At 43.6% G+C, this 13,726-nt stretch overlaps 1 pseudogene; it reads left to right on the top strand.

Annotated features, from left to right (window-relative positions):
• Positions 1 to 9,966: 9,966 nt before the first annotated feature.
• Positions 9,967 to 12,017, top strand: LOC146690426 (E3 SUMO-protein ligase KIAA1586-like; annotated as a pseudogene).
• Positions 12,018 to 13,726: the final 1,709 nt, after the last annotated feature.

The raw sequence follows: 13,726 nt of genomic DNA, 5'->3' as shown, positions 1-13,726 counted from the left end.
GACAGCCCAAACACAGGAAAACAAAAACCAAACAGAAAACGACCCAGGACGGAGGGCTCGGAACAGAAAACAAAAAGGAAAGCACAGCTCAGTTCAGGGGGCCGGCCGTGCACAAGGCAACGGCGACGACGTGGAAACAGTTCAGGGGGCCGGCCGTGCTCAAGGCAACGGCGGCGACGAAGGAGACGACGGAGCAGTTCAGGAGGCCGGCCGCGCGGAAGGCGGCGGCGGCGAAGGAGACGGAGCAGTTCAGGAGGCCGGCCGCGCGGAAGGCAGCGGCGGCGTCGGCGAAGGAGACTGAGCAGTTCAGGAGGCCGGCCGCGCGGAAGGCAGCGGCGGCTCTCCAGTGTTAGGCGTGCTGGCCATGGCCCGGTGGCCACAGGACCAGGCGAGGCAGGGCCAGGCGAGGCAGGGCCAGGCGAGGCAGGGCCAGGCGAGGCAGGGCCAGGCGAGGCAGGGCCAGGCGAGGACGAAGACTCTGAGGCAGGGCCAGGCGAGGACGAAGACTCTGAGGCAGGGCCAGGCGAGGACGAAGACTCTGAGGCAGGGCCAGACGAGGACCCTCCAGCGGGGACAGGTGGCTGAACGGGCCCCTCGGACCCTCCAGCTGACGAGACATGAGGCTGGACGCGTTCACCTGACATCTTACAGTTAACAGTCCAGAAGCAAACAGGTGTCAGATGTCCTGAGGCACAGACCAGCTCATTCACTTCAAGACTCATGTAGGCTGACATAACAGGCTCTAAAACAGAAAGTCCTGCTTCTATATTCCTCCCTTCAGTCTCGAGCAATGACAGAGCTTGACGGCCCAGATAAGCCGGGTCAGCCACAGGGAAAACAAGGACTACAACATTCCCCAGAAAAACACGACTTAAGCCTTCACGGATAAGCTCCTGGGCAAACATGAAATGTTCAGGAATGAATCTGGGCGATGAGAACTGACCAGCATGATGGCGGTAAGTGTTATATTGACTAGGAACCATGTGTGAGGTGGACTGTAACTCAAGGGTGTTATGTAGTGTGTATGGTGAAATGGGTACGGCTAATGCTGTGCTAGCATTCCTAGCTGAGACGGGTGATGTTACACAGGTCATGTTACCCTGATTTGACTCCATGTCGTCATCTTTAAGTACCAACGTGAGTTCATGATCAGCGTTCTCAGTTTTAAGTTCATTGGGAATAGGAGCAGCATGCAAAACAGGATTACACATCATCTCACACTCAGTACTCTTATACTTTACGTCATGACCCTCCTTTAAATAATCCTTATGTGCTAAGGAAGCACAGGGGCCTACTTTAAGTAGCTCGTTGGTGAGCGGAGCGGGCTTGGGAAGGGAGGCATTAGCCACAGGTACTTCAGTCTTTGATGGAACCCCAGGCACATTAAATGACACAGAAGAAAACACTTCCACCCCACTCCCCACACAAGCAACATCACGGCCTGTGGAACTCTCTGTCAATCCAAGTGTAGTGTCAGAGGTCCCTACACGATCACTAGGCCTGTCCAAGAGCCTCTCTGAAAGACTTGGCTGTGGCTTGGTTAGCAGAGCATTACTCAGTCTGAAGTTAGCACTGGCTAATTCCGAAACAGTGGCTTTATTTTCACAAACACACACACGAAACAGGGGATTCCCCGGTCAGCTTAGAGGCTGGACAGTCAAACACCTGTTTGGGTGGCGGTGACAAGAACACCGGCTGAAACTCCCCAGTGTTGGAATTCACAGTCTGAGTGGGTCTTACTCCCTGTTCGTGGAAGCCAGACGAACAGACCACACCATTCACAGTACCAGAGTCAGCCATTGCCACACTATGTGTCTCTGTTAACTTTGACCCGTGGCTTTGTAATTCTGAGTCCAGTTCATCTTCTACGGCTTCAATGGAGGCTGGTGATGACAGGTTGCATTCACTCACCTCCGGTCGTCGCGCAGCGCGACGGGCACGCGAACGCCGTTTCTTCCTGATCGCAGCGTCCGATGAACCAGGCAGGGGCGCCTCATGCGCGCCGGGGGGCGTCGCAGAGGCTGGGGAACTGGGCGCTGATGGAGCGGTAGGTGAGAGTTCTTGGAAGCTCAGGGGACCCCCGAGAGCCAGGCGAGTTCCCCGGAAGACCTCGTCATAGTCAGGAGCAAGCCACGGCTTCCGCCGGAGCTCTTCCTCCAGTCGAGCGCATGCCGCTCCCCGAGGTCGAAATCCACTGCCTCCATAGCATCCTCGCGTCGCACCGTGGAGGGCGAGACATGCCGTAGCGACGAGCGACGGCGACGTGAACGCCGCTTCCTTTTTGAAGTGGTGGTGGGCGAAACGTGGATCTCTGTGGCGACCGGCTCCTCGTCTTCCGACCACATCCGCGCCAGATAATAAGCGGGAGAAAAATAGTCCGACCGAGGCGGCGAGGGCGGGCGGCCGGTCCGAGGCGGGGCGGCTGGCGGGAGCTCCTCCTCGGAGATAAGCCAGGGCTTCCAGCGTAGCTCGTCCTCCCGATACGCCCGCAACACCTGCTGCCGCTCCTCCTCACCGAAGTCAACAGCCTCGGGCATCTCCGTGCAGTCAGGCGGTGGCGAAGATGCGGAAGCCGATGAAGCGGGAGCCAACGGTGTGTCGGTGGTGAGCCTCACCGTTCCGACTCTGACTGCCACTGGCTCATGAGGCAGCGGGGTAACATCGCAACAGCATGGCTCTGGCGAAGGCACACGCACACCGGGCCGCTGCGGCTGCGGATGGAGTTGGAGAGTGGTGACGAGAAAGTCAACGATCAGTGGGTGTAGTGCCTCCCATAACCAGGGGAATACAGACGCGCATACTCCCACTTGCCGGGCTAACTCCTCCCGTTCCTCCACTCCGGAACACTGCAGCCATTTAGTACATAGTGACTCCACCGTCTGGATGATCTTCCTCTCGTGTGTCGCTGGGTCCGGCATGGTCGTGTCGTACTGTCACGGTCTGCGGAGGCAGACCGTGCGGAAATGTGTGTGGTGGACCCAGGAGCGAACACAAGCGAGGATGCAGGAGTGGAGTTAAACAAAAGCGAGCCTTTTATTCTGGCTGATGAAAGGAACAAAACAGAGTGAGGGCAGCATAAGAGTAATAGTTCAAACAGAAACCTAAACTGGACATAAACTAAGAAAAAGCTATAGCTGGAGATACGGAACACAGGGGGTGGTAACACAGACTACATGAAACACAGAGACTAAATACACAAGAGGGATGATCAGGGGAAGTGGCCACACATGGGAACACAGCTGACACAGATAAACATAACAAGACATGGCAGGAGTAAACAACACTGATGGGAGACTGTCAAAGTAAAACAGGAAGTACACAGGTGCAAACAGGAGGAGAGAGAGAGCGCGCGGGCATAGTGGGCTGGGGAAACATGGAATGAAACAAGGAGGGGAGATGAGGGCTCACAGATACATAGAGGGGCACACAGGGGATAAAAGTCACAAGGGGAAGTCAAATAAGGAACAACACAACAGGACAACTTAGGAAACATGGCCTAAATAAGGAACGAAATACAAAAATATAAGAAACTAAGAATACTGGGCCCACATGGCCCAGGACCATGACAAATGCATCTCTTATGGGCTATGTTTTTTTCTTTTTCTTTTTTTTTAATGAACTTTATTGGCCAAACAATGAGTATACAACATACAGACAGATGAAGTATACAAAAGAACAGAACATGAACACACAAAACCAGGGGTGAAAAAAATGATTAAATTAATACATGCAAAAATTCACACACACACACACACACACACACACACACACACACACACACACATATATATATATATATATATATATATATATATATATATATATATATATATATATATATATATATATATATATATATTGTTTGCGAGCCTTTTTGTTGGTGGAGTCTGATATTGATTGTATGTACAATTCCACATCCTTAAAAAAATGACAGAAATATGGCGTTTTATTAGTAAATTTACATTTATGGATAAAAAATGTAGCTAAAAGTATTAACAAATTTATTATAAAAACATTTATCATTCTTTTTTGAGAACTTAAAGAAACAAAATAAAACATTTTCCCATTGTAAAGAAAACTACCTTAAAATATGGACAATAACAAAACTGCTAAATTCCTTCCAGAATCTCTGTGTAGAAGAACAGTACCAAAAAAGATGTGTCACAGTTTCTGGATGATCCCCACAGAGAGTGCAATTAGTATTTATGTCTCTTTTAAATTTTACTATGTAGTGACTGGCTGGGTAACATTTATGAAGAATTTTAAATGAAACTTCCTTCACCTTATTTACAATCAGATGTTTATGGGAGACGATCCAGACTGTCTTCCAGTTGATATCTGGAACATAATGGTTCCAGTAAGATGTTATATATGGGAGAGAGATGATATCTTCTTGGAATAAATTACGTATTCTCTTATTGCTGTTACCAAGTTCCTGTGAAAAGCAGATTTTTCCCACTGCTGACTCAGCTGGATCAGAGAGTGACTGAGGTATATATTGAGCTGTCAGTGTTTTTATATAACATTAAAGTACCTGAGGGTATGGCACCAAGCACCATTGAGAATTCCCGAACACTGACAGGAAAATTATATAGTGCAAGAAATTCATTGTAAGTTAGTAGTTGTCCCTCTTTATTAACCAGCTGAGCCACCAATAGGATCCCATTTTGGACCCAAGTTTCCAGGAAAAGTGATTTATTTTTAAATAAAATGTCTCTATTGTTCCAGATGAGGCTTATGAGCCATGTTAACGCCTGTAGTTTTCAAATAGGTTTGGATAGCTTTTTGCAGGATAACATGGCTGACATGGTTCTGGTCCCAGGAAACCCAGAACGGGCTGCACAGAGTTTCTGTTCTCTAAGGGCTGCAGAGGAGATTGAGCAAGTTTTTCAGAGGTGCAACCCACATTTTCAACTCTGTTCTTCACCCCATAAATGCATTTTCATTACAAATGTGGTACAATTTAAGGGGAAATGAGCATGCTTTCCAAACGTATGAGATTTATTGCCAAGAAACATTGTTACAACACAGAAATTATTGGCCAAACGAAAATTTCTGTACTTTATACCGGACACACCTTCCCAATTTTGTACTCTATTTGAGCTCCAAAATTTCTCAGTCATATGCCAGTGCTGCCCTGGATCACTGTCATGTTTACAATTGTACTAGAACACAGGAAAGCACAAGGCAAAGGCAGTGAAGGAACCACCGAATACCACATTAAGAGGAAAGAAGTCAGTCTACCCTGGATCAGACAATTACAGCATGCTATAGCCATTCCTCCACCATCCAGGAGATAACAGAAGAACCTTTGTAACGCAAGTAACAACATATTTGTAACTAATTACTGAATATATTATTGAAAATGTAACCGCAATGACAGGAACACGTTACTTTGGAATGTGCTTCACTCAGCAGTGTCGGAGAGTAATCAGGGCAGAGCCTAGACACCAAACCTTAGTTGTACCTGCTGCTGTAAAAACAACAACATTTTTTTAATGTAGTGTGCAGATTTTGATTTTCAGTGTTTCTGCTGCCCTACATATAGTCAAATGCATCCAATTCTACTGTCGACATTGAGCATGCAAGGTCAGCAAGGAAGATGTCAGAGGTGAAGGCTTTTGGATTGGGTAAGTAATTGCATTTTTAAAAATATATTTTCAAAGAAGAATGTGCAAGTCTGATGGCATGGAGTTGGTGAAGCAAGAGAATACTAAGCAGGAGAATGATGCCAGTGCTGCAACAAATAGCTTTGTCCTAAAACTGTGAGAGAAATGAGCCATTGTGTTGTTTCTCCAAAGATTCTAACATTGTAGCTCACTGTGCAGTGAGGTAAAGTCAGCATAGTTAAATGTAAATATACAGTACGCTGCAAATCTGCCTGCAACTCCTAGCTTTTAGCTAAAGCCAAGAAAAATTAACCAGCTTAGTACTGTTTATGTAAGGGAGGATCTGTAATACACTGAAGCATTTTAAAAGTAGTGCATTCAGAGGTAAATGAACAGTATAATGAATAATTGCTGCTCAGTTACAATGGATGTTTATTGTTGGTAATGGAAAAATGCTGCAACAAATCATTTCTTGGTCAGTGATGTTATAACATTAACGAATAATATAATGTTCCCATAAATGTGACTTTTAAAAGAATATTTCTTTTAAAAAAAGAAACTCAACAGAGTTCCTGAGGCTGGATTCATGGAGTAACACCAGTGAGTGGGTTATTTCCATTCACTGGCATGTCCACTTTTCAACCCCCTCTCACAGGTATTGTTCACTGAAAGAATGCAGACAGGAATTGTCTCAGTCTTCGTATAAAGCTGGGCATACACTGTGCGATTTTTTCAGTCGCGTTAAGCTGGGCGTACAATGAGAGGCAATCAAGAGCTTTAATATTCTAGACGATCATTGCATCAAGAACATAAGGGCTACGTTCACACTGCAGGCGAAAGCGCATCAAATCCGATTTTTTTTTTTTACCCACATCCGATCATGGTGTGACAGTGTGAACGGCACAAATCCGATATTTTCAAATTCGATCTGTGTCACTTTCGTATGTGGTACTGAATCCGATACATATCTGATGTTTTAGAAAGCAACTGCTGTCATGTAGCATTAAATCCGTCTTTTACGTCACTGACACAAGACAGACGCCAATTATCAGCACCGGAGAAGCGCCCGATAAGACATCGCGAACGCTTCCTGGCCATCCAGCGTAGACAGGCTCTGGCTGAATTTGCTGCTTTTTGCTCCATAAATGGCACAGATGGGCTGGACTACATGCTGAAACTGAAGCAACAAGCGACAAAGATAATCTCAAAATAGCTCTGCAGGAATTTAAGTAATAATGCCTTAATACACATCTGTTTTCCTTTCATCAACCTTTACAAGTGTGATGACATAACTTTTGGACTGTAAAAGCTATTATAGGAAGTTGGGTTTTTTTTTTGTTTGTTTGTTTGTTTGTTTTGCCTTGCTAGCCATGCAGTTTGGGGAAATGCCAAAAGTCTCTGTGTCAGCTGGCCCACCACTTTGATACAGATGGAAAAGACTGGAAGGGTCTCCATCAAATTTAGTACAAACACTCATGGTAATTGTTGTATCCAGTGAATAATTAATGTACCCATCACATCGCCAAGGATGAATTTAAAGCAAAACCATGTTCCTTTCCAGTCTTAACCATGTAGTTTCAGTGGTTTACTCTAACCAAACATAAATGTGGCCCCAGAAAATACCTGAAATGCAGTCCATTGCTCAACAGTTACCCACCAATCTGCTTATAGAATAGAACAGAATAATGCTTTAATTGTCCCACAAGGGGACATTTGGTTGTAACAGCAGCAAAAAACCACATATATAAACAGAACTGGACACAGGACATAGAACAGAAACACACACAATTTTTACATATTTACTTCATGGACAATAATTACCAAGACAGAGTACTGTACAGTTATTAAAATTAAAGGACAGATAAGTGGCAAACCCAGTGTGACACGTGTAGACATGTATGTAGACACGTAACTTCCAATAAGTTAGAATATATATAAACTGAGAAAAGTAATACGCAAGTTATAACATTAGAAGTTGCTCTGTTGATTAGTGTACTTTACACTAGTTTAAAGTCAAAACACTCATAGGTTGCAACAAACAAACACACAACATAATCGTTTAGTTAGAGGAAACCATGAGGTTTCACATTGGTGGTTTTAGTGAAATTTCTCAACTCAGCTGACCTCAGCGTTTCATTGTGATGAAATGTGGACAAGTGATAAATGACTTTTTGCCTTCAATCGAACACATTCTTATTCTGGGGATGTTTTGCCAGATGTTCTGCAAAGTGCAGTCTGCTGTAGGAGGTCAGAGTCAAGATCATGATGATGCCGTTCATTGTTTCCGCTGGGGGATGAAAAAAAGGCAAGAATATGAGGAAATGAATTGCTTCGTGAACAGTCTTACCCACTACTTGCAATGCTCGCACTCCTTCTGCTCTACTCGTCAGGTGAGGAAGCAGCGAGGCTCTGGTTGATCACAGAGAGCATTGGTTCACATCTTGAGAAAGCAAACAGTGTGAGAATTCGTAGCTTCTTTGTTTCAAAGTGATCGCTTTACTTGTAAATATAGTCGAAACTGCATCACAGCCATTATGTTTAACTTCTGTGCACGGTGATAATGTCAGATGACGAATATGGCAAATACTCGAAAAATTGTGAGTCAGCTTCAAGCTGTTCTTTGTGTTGAGAGCTAATTACCAAGCGAAAACACAGTAGCGGGCAAAACTAATAAGGTGAACATCTTAAACATCATGCCTGCAAGACATCCAAATGTTTGCATTGTTCCTGTGAATGTTTAACATTTAAAGCAGTCACTGGCATGGCTGACTGAAAACAGAAGGTTGCACTCTTTACACCATGCAGTTTGTAACAGCTTGTGTTGCTTTTCTATTTGAGTGCAGGTTTTGCAACAGCCAGGTCTATAGAGAGCATGGGCTAAATGTGTCTGTCCAGAATAAACAGAAGCTGGATTCATGTGTTAAACCTGCAAAAACAAACCTATACAAGGACTACATCATATTCACACACATACTTTATGTGTTTAAAACAAACTCACAGCTAAATAAAGTGCAAAGCTTTCTCTCCCTATTGTGAGTTCAAGCAGGCCTGTGTCCAAAGACCTCTCAGTAATTTTCCGAAACATCCTCCTCGTTTGTAACGGGGCTGAGTAATACGGGTGTTTTTGTTTATTTACCCTAAACGCAGTTCTGCAGAGTATTCAAATATTTTTACTCTGGAGAAAAATTCGGTGTTAATGAACAAAAAAAGCAAACATGCACAAAAAAAATACACCTAATCATAACCATTCTTCTAAAACATTTCAAGCAAACCGAGCATTCATAGTTTTTCATAGTATTTCTTGCCAAGTGATGTCATTGGGAAGGTTTATGGTTAATATGAGCAACAGGTTTCCTGCTTCCTATGTTAGAGCAGACATCCTGGAACCTGAGGAATCCCAGCCTCAGTCCCATGAGACGAGCCTTTGACCCCTAGCAGAGGTTGAGTCAGTTGGCAGCCACTTCCCACCAAAACTTTCCACTGATGTCATAAACAACCTCTACCCAGATTCGGGGGAGTGAGGTTGACAATCCTAGAGTTGGCTGCCTGCTTATGACAGCAGCCATTTTTTTCTTGAATCCTAACCATCAGGAGTTACAGACCTCATGCTGCTGAAATACTCTTTACTCGAATTGACCTGGCCAGCAGTGTTTAGTTTATAACTCAGAGATTACTGACAATCTCAAAACTCACACAAAATACTTTTTGTGTGAAATCTGACAAAATTGTGCACACATTTACAAATCATTTTAAACATTTAAAAATAAGACACCTTAAAAAAAACATGAAAAAAACATCTTCATCTGTTTCAACAACAACAACAATGAAAAAACATTCTCACGCCCTCAGGCAGTGGAAAAGGCCCCCATACCTGTCCTGCTAGATGTCAGCACAGCATTTGACACGTCTGATAACAATGTGGTTACATTACTGAGATTGGAACATATTATTGTACTAGGGTGGTTAAAGTTATAATCTTACTTGTTCAACCCCCTGAGCCACGGGCGACCGTGGCTCAGGGGGTTGGAAATCACATCTGTAACTGGAAGGTCGCCGGTTCCATCCCTGGACTCTCTGTCCTGGTCGTTGTGTCCTTGGGCAAGACACTTTACCCTACCGCCTACTGGTGTTGGCCAGAGGGGCCGATGGCGCGATATGGCAGCCTCGCTTCTGTCAGTCTGCCCCAGGGCAGCTGTGGCTACAACTGTAGCTTGCCTCCACCAGTGTGTGAATGTGAGAGTGAATGAATAGTGGTATTGTAAAGTGCTTTGGGTGCCTTGAAAAGCGCTATATAAATCCAATCCATTATTATTATCATCATGTTACCAGTGATTTACCATGTACCAAAAATATCGTCATGGAGTTCCACAGGGTGCTGTGCTTGGACCACTACTCGTACTTTTGTACATTTTTAATACCTTATGATCACTTCTCTTAGGCATTATAAAACATGTTGGTCAGAACCACTATAGTCAGTGCTTTAAGTGGGCCGGTACGCGCCGGTACTCAGTACCGCCACTTCTAAATATAGCTCTTGAGAGTACCGCCACCTCTCCATGCGCCCAGAACGTGCTTTTAGCGTACCGGTACTCTCATTTGCACATCTGTTATAATCGTTTGGCTGCGCTGCCGCTTTTCAGAGCGCCCTTCACAAGCACGCTTCCTAATTCGTCCCACCGAGAGCAGAGACTACATTACCCATACACCAATGTGTTTTACAAGTGAAAAGCGCATGCGTCGCTTTTGCCGTTGTCATGTCAACTCAACGTGGTCCGGAGAGGGTGTGTAAAACGCGCAAACAGCTGCTCGGTTAAAATACAAAAACAATGAACACTTAATATGCTCTCCTGGCTTCAGACTCTGAGTAGTAAAAGAACAAGGTCAGAATCAGAGGACTCGCTGGCTGACACCCCACCAAGCCAGAATGATATCGCTGCAGGTCACACGCAAGCTAATGAAAGCTGCACTAGTGCCGCAGCCGCGGACGACGGCACTTTTTGCGACGACGAGAATGACACCATTTCTACCGATGACAACAGCCGCGTTAGCGAGCATGAGTGGCCAGAATGTTGGTCCCAAGCACAAGTCCGGTATTTCTCCACAAATTACAAGTGGCTGATCAGCAGAAATCAAAAGTTGGGTTGTAGTGTGTGTAGTCAAGTTTGTGCTCGCGTGGACATGCAGCAAGGGCAGAGAGTGTCGCAGGAGTGGAGTGGGTGCTTAATCTCGTCTTTTGGAAGGGACAAGGCTGCACAACAAAACTCACTACGAAAGAAAATAAAAGAGCACAGACACTCAATTTATCACAAGAAAGCAGTTGAAATAAAAGAGAAGGCAACACAAAATACAATGCAAAAACACAATGAAGATATGAGAAAGGCTGACTACGCTTCAACTTGCAATGTGTTTAGAACAGCTTATAAGATTGGCAAGCATGGGCGTCCCTTTACAGACATGCCAATAGATGTCCAGTTGCAAGTCTTAAATGGTGTCAAGATGGGCAGAGTTTTGCACTCTAATAACTCATGTGCAAATATACTGGATCACATTGCAGCTGAAATGAAAAAGAAGGTAGTCAATGACATAGTGATGAATGAAAGAAAATTGTGTGTGCTCATTGATGAATCCACTACAATAAGTGGAAAGTCTGTGCTTGTCGTGTGCCTGCGGTCAGCTATTTCCAGTCAAAATCCAGACACAATATTTTTTGAACTGATTGAGCTGCAGGGGACCACAGCAAAGGACATCACTGAAGCACTGTTAGGATGTCTTCATAATAATGGCTTTGACCCTCACTACCTACAGGAACATTTGTTGGCATTTGCTTGTGATGGAGCCTCAGTGATGCTTGGGAGGAAAGCAGGAGTTGCTGCGCAGCTTTGTTCCAAATTCCCTTACCTGTTTGTCTGGCATTGTTCCAATCACAGACTGGAACTGGCAGTTTGTGATGTTTTGAAGGAGGTAGGAGGAATCAACCACTTTAAAATATTCTTAGATCAGCTTTACTCCCTCTGCCATGCATCACCAAAAAACCAAAGGGAGTTAACCGAGAGTGCTCACAATGTTGGACAACGTCTCCTTGTGATAGGCCGTGTTTTATCAGTGCATTGGGTTGCTTCAAGTGAGAGAACAGTGAAAGCAGTATGGGAGAACTACCAAGCTCTGCAGGTACACTTTACAAGTGCTGCTGCTGATACCAGCAGTGACTCAAGAGAGAGAGAGCAAAATACAAATTATTTTATAATTTATTTTATATACATTTTGTTAAAAATAAATTTCAATACCTTTTTGCACATTTTATTTATGTTCAGTAGCTCTTTCTAGCTCAAGCAAATCCGCAAACTAATAAAATGATTTATTATTTTGTATAAGGTTGTCTGTTGACTGTTGTATATAAAACCCATTCAATAGTTGTTGTTACCTCAGGGGAGGCGGGGAAAAAAAATAGAGTACCGGCACCTCTTTTGGGCCACTTAAAGCACTGACTATAGTCCAAAGAAGACTGATTTACCCGTCTGTAGTAAATTATATTTGGCTTCCTGCTTTCGTTTTGGGTTCACCATAACCTTCAATGGCCAACAGTGATAACAGTTATGACATCACAAGTCAGATATCCCATGAGATTCGCCAGCTGGATGTTTAGAAAGCATCAGCTCAGCCATCAACTGTCATTTGGGCTGAAATCAGGTGATCTGCTGGAAATATGGCTGAGCCTGATTTTTGTGGCCTTCCTCAACTAATGGCATGATCAGTTTATTTTATAACCATAAAAAATAAAAATGTGCATTTCATGTTAGGGATTGCTTTTTCAATAAGCAGGTAGAAGTTGGTCAGGTTAAAGCACTCTTATTTGTGTCCATTAGGGGAAACTGGTATTGCTAGAGTGGTTCGCTCACACATAAAAAGCATGGAATATGCATAATAAAGGTTATCAATGTTAAAGTAACATGGATGTTAGTTCAACAGTGATTTGAGGTTGCATGAAGGTTGCCTGGATTTCCTTGTTAGATTTTGTAGGAAGAGAAATTTGTGTTGATTGATTGATTAGAAGACGACAAAATAAAACATTATCAATAGAAAGAAAGAAGAAATAAATCAAACACAGTCTTTTTGAATGAATTTTAAACCCACATGTTTTCCAGCTGATTTAACCAATGCAGTATCCAGGTAGCTGCAACCCTGGGTTTATGATGCTAACACTGGAGATAGAGAAAAAATGGCTGTATCAGTCTGAGGCACTACGTTTACCATGCAACAGATGAGACCGATTTTAGATGTAGATAAATTTAACTGTCTTAAAAGGGTCATTGACCAGGCAAACAATGTCAGAGTGTTTTGGAATTTTTACGTGCTTTTTGGAGTTTGTACATGTTTTGTCTCTACGGGCCACCACATATATTTATATATAAACATATATAAATAAAACCACTTTTTACGTTAGTAATTCCTTTTGTGCAAATTTTTTATATTATTGTTAATAATAAATTAATTAAAGCAACAAAACAACCTGAAGAGCCGGTTCGGAGCCGAAAGAGACGTCTCTTTTTAGTGAGCCGAGCATCACTATTTCCCTGATTACCTTACGTCAACTTAAACCCTTAGTTTTCTTTTGTTCTTTGTCGTGCTGGACTATTTGTTTGCTTGGACAATTTCTCTGTGTATGACCTGCCTTTGCTTAGTTTTGAACCCTGCTTTTTCTTTTTTTCCCCCCTTTTTTTGCTACCTTACCTGAATAAAGGTTCATTTCTATTTATTCAAACCTGTCTTCGAGTCTGCATTTTGGGTTCAAGTTCCCCATAAGCCACAACAGTATCTTAAGTTAATATCCCCATATTTGGGTATATGTCAATGTTCTGGGGGATCTAAGTAACAAACCTGACTTGGATGAAACAAAGAACTGATTTGGAATTTGATGGTTAAAGGTCTCAGTCTATACAGAATGCGTAAGTCTGGATAGACATGTATGTAGACTCTAATCTGACAAGCCACAAAAGGCATAAATCCACATAGTGGCATTCTATGTTTACTGTGGGTTAGACTGGAAACACACTCATGCTAGTTGTTGTGATGTAAACCACTTACACATTGTTTTGTCCATTGTTTCAGGGTCCAAGTCT

This window comes from Copadichromis virginalis, linkage group LG16 (genome assembly GCF_057382275.1).
Source record: "Copadichromis virginalis isolate Kocher_CV1m ecotype Utaka linkage group LG16, C_Virginalis_male_GT1.1, whole genome shotgun sequence".
In the NCBI taxonomy this organism is placed as follows: domain Eukaryota; kingdom Metazoa; phylum Chordata; class Actinopteri; order Cichliformes; family Cichlidae; genus Copadichromis; species Copadichromis virginalis.
Note: the sequence above shows the minus strand (reverse complement) of the source record. Positions and strands in the feature narration are given on the sequence as shown.